Source organism: Vicia villosa, unplaced genomic scaffold (assembly GCF_029867415.1).
Source record: "Vicia villosa cultivar HV-30 ecotype Madison, WI unplaced genomic scaffold, Vvil1.0 ctg.004269F_1_1, whole genome shotgun sequence".
Classification (NCBI taxonomy): domain Eukaryota; kingdom Viridiplantae; phylum Streptophyta; class Magnoliopsida; order Fabales; family Fabaceae; genus Vicia; species Vicia villosa.
The window spans coordinates 123,498-129,995 of record NW_026706402.1 but is presented as its reverse complement, the minus strand read 5'-3'; the positions used below and the strand labels follow the sequence as shown (position 1 = coordinate 129,995).

The following is a 6,498-nucleotide window of genomic DNA, read 5'->3' as shown; positions in this document are numbered from 1 at the left end:
TAAATAAGGGTTTTGACATATGTGTAATCGTAAAAGTTTATTTTATTATTTATTTGAGAATTGGAAAAATAAATATTGTCTTTTAAGAAAAATGTACATAATTTTTTACAGATTATATATTCTTTTGGTTTCTATATTCAAGGTTTTTGAATGTTGTTAAAATAAAAGAAGAAGAAATTGTTGCATACGATATCAAAAGAGAAAGTACATATGGTACCAAAAGTGATCTAGAACGCAAACAAACTAAATTATTTTAAAAATTGATTGAATTTTTTGTGGAAAAACAATAATGATTAAAATATTCCTTGTCATTGAAATTAAATTAACCAAAACAATAGAGATGAATGAAAGAAAAACGAGAGAAAGAGAAGAGAGAAAATAATCTTGTATTATCATATTCAAGTCATTTTTAACCATTTTTAACCAAATATTTACCAACTTCAAGTCCACTTTTCAACCAAATTTTCTAAGTCATTTTTAACCAAATTTTTTACCAACTTCAAGTCCACTTTTCATGATGATACAAGATGAATAAATCCAAACCATGAACATGAAAGTTCACTTCAAGTCCACTTTTCATGATGATACAAGAAGAGAGAAAAATTTTCTAAGTCATTTTTAACCAAATTTCTTACCAACTTCAAGTCCACTTTTCATGATGATACAAGATGAATAAATCCAAACCATGAACATGAAAGTTGAAGTACATCATCCAAGTTTTCCAAAAAGTCCTAGAACACTCTTTGATTTTACTTGAGCAAGAAGTTATGAATTTTTGAATAAAGCTTCATAAAATAAGTTTCAAGCATAACTAGTTTCGCATTTCACCAATTTTTCACAAGTTCTTCTTCAATTTAGCACATGTTTATGCATTATCATCAACCGAGATCAAGTAGAATATTTTCGAATCATTTCAAGGGAATACTAAATACATAGTTCACTTGCATGTGAAAAAGTAATCATTACAAAATGAGGATTTTTGTGAAAATGGTAAATCATCAACAAATATCTCCAACTGCCAATTTGATAACTCATAAAAGAATCCAACTTGCAATTGGGTGGATGAGAAGTGTAGCAACCTGCCTAAAAATTATAGCTCAGAGAGTCGCCACCTATTCTGAAGGGCGAATAGGAAACCCTACGCAGTTATGAGATTCAGGGTAAGATACTATATTCAGGTCGAGGGAAGGTGTTAGGCACCCTCAACCCTTTCCTAAACGCTAACATTGCAAAGATGAAGGTTTATGGCTAACATAAAGAAAGATGACAGACAGTTAATAGAGTTGAAAGGCTAATTATATGAACATGATTAGAGTTTGGAAGAGGGGGACTCGCCTTGTTGCCAAGTGCCTACGTATCTCCTTAGGGAGAATCAGAGTCAACGTAGTTCGGGGGCAGGATTGTACGCCTTAGAGTTAGAGTTTTGAATGGTTTGAATTTGTTTTGAAATGCGAATGTTCGAAGGTATTTTGAATTACCTTATCGTAGTTGTGAACATCGCAATGTTTGCAGGGATAAAAATCTGTAGCAATGTGGTTTAGTGTATTTTGAGTGTTTTAAGGTTTTGGGCGTACAACCCTGATTTGGCACAATTAACCGCAATGATCAATAGGTTTGATCACCATAGTTAAGAGATTAGGGGTTTCGCACCATTACCAATTCAAACCGATTGATTCGATTATCACTAATAATGACTTAATGTGTTTTATTATGTTTTGTAAATTTTATTTTTGTATTGTTACCCCTCATAATCGATTAACACGATTACAAATAATAACAAATTAAATTTAGAACAAGGCAAGATTAATCATCACAATCAATAAGATGATTGCAACCATTTAATCGAATATAGTTTGGATTTTATCTTAATTAAATAGTATTTTAATTAAAATCATTGTTAACCATAGCGATCAATCGATTTAATCGGCACGAATAACAAATTGAAAATTTTTAATATAATCATTATGTATTTATTTTATTAAAGAAATAATTATAATACAAATAATATATATTAAAAATAAGTATTTTAATTAAAATAAAACAAAATAATTAAAATTTATTTAGTTTTATTAAGGTTATGATTAGGTGTGGTTGTTAGTATGGTTCATAATATCGACATAGGATCAGGGACGCTAGATCTAAGCTGGGAGGAGATCTAAGGGCTTAGATCTGAAGACACATGATGTTCTGCTGGCATGGTAGTGCACAGGATCAAGATCAGAAATTTAGAAAAATAATAGTAAGGGCCAGGGATCGAACCCTGGACCCTTGGGTCATCCACGCGCGCACTCACCAACTCAACCAACACACAACTCTGTTTAAGGTACACACACCACACAATACATTCAGAACGCAACGACCCCACTGAAACGCGCGCCCAAATTTGAACTCACCAGTGTCGCTGTGACACGTCGTCATCTTCTCCAAACCTACCTGAATTCCTGAACACATTTGCTACGCTTTTGCTACAAAACCATTCGCAGCTAAAGAAACCTGGAAAATAGCGATTTGGACATCCCAACATATAAACATGGCGCGACCTATCATATCTCTCCGTCTCCTTTATACGAACCTAAATCAGCCTCTATTTTATTCTAATTTTACCCCTAATGGAAACCCCCAATTCAAAAACCCTAAAACTCGAAAATGGCCTCTAATGGAGAACCACGATTGAAGCACGCAAACTCAAATAGAATCAACCAGAAATGTTCATAACACTAAGATAAATCAAAATATACAATCAAAACATTATGAGAACGCATGTATTGCCCTACTCGATCCAAGTTTCAGAATGACTTACTTTGATAAACCGGAGACAATTCTGGGGTTGTTGATGTTATGCTAATATCCAGACACGTTCCAAATCACCTGAAGAAGCTTGTGAAACCTTTAATTCTTTTTGACATTCACGAATTCTTCGAAAACGATTTTGAGTTCTTTGGTGTTTTTTTTTGTTCTTGCAAGTGTGCCTCTCTCTGAATTTTCGTCCCCCTAATCCTTTGTTCTGTCTTGCATACTTATAGAGAACCAAATTAGGTCAAAGAACCAAGCCCAAAGCCTTTCAAATCCATTCTTGCAATCTTTGGAAATTTGTTTTGTTTCTTGAATCACAAGTTTCTCTTTTTGGCCAAGATTTGATTTTATTTTTCCTTAATCTAATTACCACGAAATTAATAATATATTTTGTGATTAACATTGATTGGAAATCAACAAAATATATTTTCTAACAAAATATTTAATTTTCTTACTTATTTAAATCATAAAAATCAATTTTTTTATGAAATAAATGTTTAAAAAATTAAATAATATATTTAAATTTCGTGGCACCTTATTTTGGGCATGTTAATAACCTGTGGACCAAGTTTGCATAAGAAAACCATAGGCCCATTTGCAAAATTCCTTAATTTGAACCCTCCTTTTTCACATTTGGTCCTTCAAAATCACCTAACTTTGATCAAGCATATCTCCTTCAATTTTTAAGCTATGAGGGAGTTCTAATACTTTTTAGAAACCTCAGGAGGTCCTCTACAAGCCACTTTGGAACATATTCCTCATTTGAAGCTTTTATCTTGATCATATCCTCTTTGACAAAATATTGCTTTTGGAGGATCCCTGAAAAGGACCTGTAATCTTTTGCACTGTATCTCTCAAATGAATCATTTCTAGCCCTGGCTTGTGAGAGACAAAGTTGTAGGGAATCCAATTTCCTTCAAAATAGGCTTTGAGTGGGGAATTTTTGATGTTCCATGTGAAAGTTATGCCCAGTCAAAGTTGGGTTGACTTTCTCCTAAGAAACCCTAATTTGAACCTTTTTGTATTTGTTCATCTCTGAGTTTCTATTAATGGAATCATGATCAATCTTTGATCAAATGATGGTTATGCTTTACATACTTGATGTTGACCAAAATTGGGAGGCTTTGACTATGCTCTGATTATGGTTGACTTTTAGGTCAAACCAGTTGACTGTGGATCTTGGGGATTGTTTGAGCAAAGCTTTGGCATTGAATCTTGAACCTTGAATCATTGTGAATGGAACATGAAGGGCAAATTTTGGGGTATGACAGCTGCCCCTGTTCAATCTTCTTGAACCTGAAGAGGTAGAAGATGATTGGACACTGAAATGCCCGGAAATTTGCTTGGGTAGGGAAGGAGTTCCGCAGGAGATGGGCTTATAGATGCCACCCATTCGCCTGGTAAGGTACTTGTCTAAAGCATATGCTTTTCAGCCCTGGATTATTTGATTGTATCTTGAGGAGAGAAGAAGTAACGTCTTACATAAGACTACCTGAAGAGGTTTCTGGGATGGATATGAAAATTTGTCTTCAAGAAGACCACCTGGCAAGGTTTTTTTTGGAAATGACACTATGCCAAAGAGCAGCTTTTACAGCGCTTTTTTGGGGCTTTAACAGCGCTTTAAAGCGCTGCCAAAGCCAGCGCTGGCATAGGCTACGAAAGCGCTTTTAAAAGCGCTCTGGTAGGCCCCCCCTATAAGAGCGCTTTTCTGGAAAAAGCACTCTTGTAGGCCCCCCTTTAAGAGCGCTTTTCAGGAAAAAGCGCTCTGGTAGGCCCCCCTTTAAGTGCGCTTTTTCCAGAAAAGCGCTGTGATAGGCCCCCCTGTGAGAGTAAAAAATAAAAAAAAAACGCAACATACTAAAGCGCTTTTGTAAAAGCGCTCTTATAGGGTGGGCTTTAAGAGCGCTTTTTCCAGAAAAAGCGCTCTGATAGCCCCCCCTATAAGAGCGCTTTTACAAAAGCGCTTTAGTATGTTGCTTTGTTTTTTTTTTTGCTTTTTATTAATCTTTGGCAGCGCTTTTAAAAAGAAGCGCTTTAGTATGTGGGCCTTTAAGAGCGCTTTTTAAAAAGCGCTTTAGTAGCTAAATGAGGTATTTTAATGTGCAGCCTGTAATTTAATCCTCCCAGTCGACCTGTAATATTTTCGACCTGTAATATGTTTTCAGCCTGTAATATTTTCGACCTGTAATTTATTTTCGACGATATTATTTCAGCCATCAGTAAGACAATATATATATATATATACTAATATAATACCATTATAATATCCAAAATTATATATATACATCATTACAACATCAATAATATTATAGTACTTCAATTCGACACAAATCCTACATGAAAAAGCGCTTAATATAAAAATGACACAAATCCTCTTTTATTTCTTCCAACTTAAGTTTCGGGTATCCAGCGGTACGGAATTCGTCAAGGTACTACAAAACAAAAACAAAATATGAATGATACATTTAGTTAAATGTAATAAATTATATGAAATTATCTTAAGTTATAAATTCATACCGTGAGCGGAATCTCTAATTGATTTGCCTGAAGGATTTCTTTCATAAACCTCAATACAAAGTATCCGCAATCGTAACTGTTTCGCTGTTGCGGACACTACATAGAAAAACAAATAAGATTCTATAGTTGTGCATTGTTTTATCAAGTAGCATAAATATATTATAAGCAACATTGTGAAAAATAATGTACCTGCACTTGGATCCAAGTAATGTTGCTAGATTTAGTTCGGGATACCTGTGCGTCCCGTTGACTTCGGAACACTTGTATTGATCTAATTAACAAATATATAAAAGCATATGTTTAGATCAATCCCACAAATAAGTAAATATATATATATAAATATACACGAATATATATTTAGAACGATCCCACTTACAAATCAACAATGTCCTTCATGGCCGGATAATTGGTCCATTCACCATTTACCGAATTCAGATAATACACGACTTCCCTTATAGGGTTGATAGCAAGCAGCAACCAGTGTGCTCTATAAATAAAAACAATAGGTTATATGAAAATTTTGCTATACACAAAAGAAACAGAGATTAGATGAACAAAGAATGAGAAACTAACCCTACTGGTCGGGTATTATACGCCCAAAGATGCAGACATTCTGTATTGCCGGTGGACATGAATCTATCGACTAATCGCTGTCTAACTGATTCCCGTTCCGAAGTAATTGTCATTCCGCTGCAGTGGGCGGAAGACACGAAACGGAATCTGTTAGACAACGGAGTCCCGCGCAACACTCTGTCATACAACAACCTTAAATAAAAACATAATAAACATTAGATTATTTTCATTGAAATGTGTAAATAAATTATATTGTGGGACTAATTAAATAATATATCGGATGAGGGAATATTACCGGATGTATGAGTGCATGTTATTGACGCCTAGTTAATCATGCTTAAAAATCTCCTTCAAGTCATCAAGTGTAATAAGTGACTTGAATTCAATACCGAAGACACTCTCATCCATAACGATTTCACGTAAAGCACCATCCTTCAAATCGGACATATCAACCATTGTTGCGAGCGTCGACCGGTACCGAGGCACAAAAGCACCGCCTTTTTTTCCCGCTGGCTTCGGAGGACCAGTGGGTGGTACGATACGAACTTGCTGCGTCACTTGTTGTGACTCTCGAGCGGATGCCTAAAAATCATATAAGTTAGGTAAAATATAAAA

At 34.8% G+C, this 6,498-nt stretch overlaps 1 long non-coding RNA gene across 1 annotated transcript; it reads right to left on the bottom strand.

Annotated features, from left to right (window-relative positions):
• Positions 1–5,083: 5,083 nt before the first annotated feature.
• LOC131641921 (uncharacterized) lies at positions 5,084–5,581 on the bottom strand. Its single transcript, XR_009295676.1, has 3 exons — positions 5,500–5,581; positions 5,311–5,406; positions 5,084–5,225 (listed from the first exon to the last, which is right to left on the bottom strand). It is a non-coding gene; the product is annotated as an uncharacterized LOC131641921 (long non-coding RNA).
• Between the last annotated feature and the right edge of the window lie 917 nt (positions 5,582–6,498).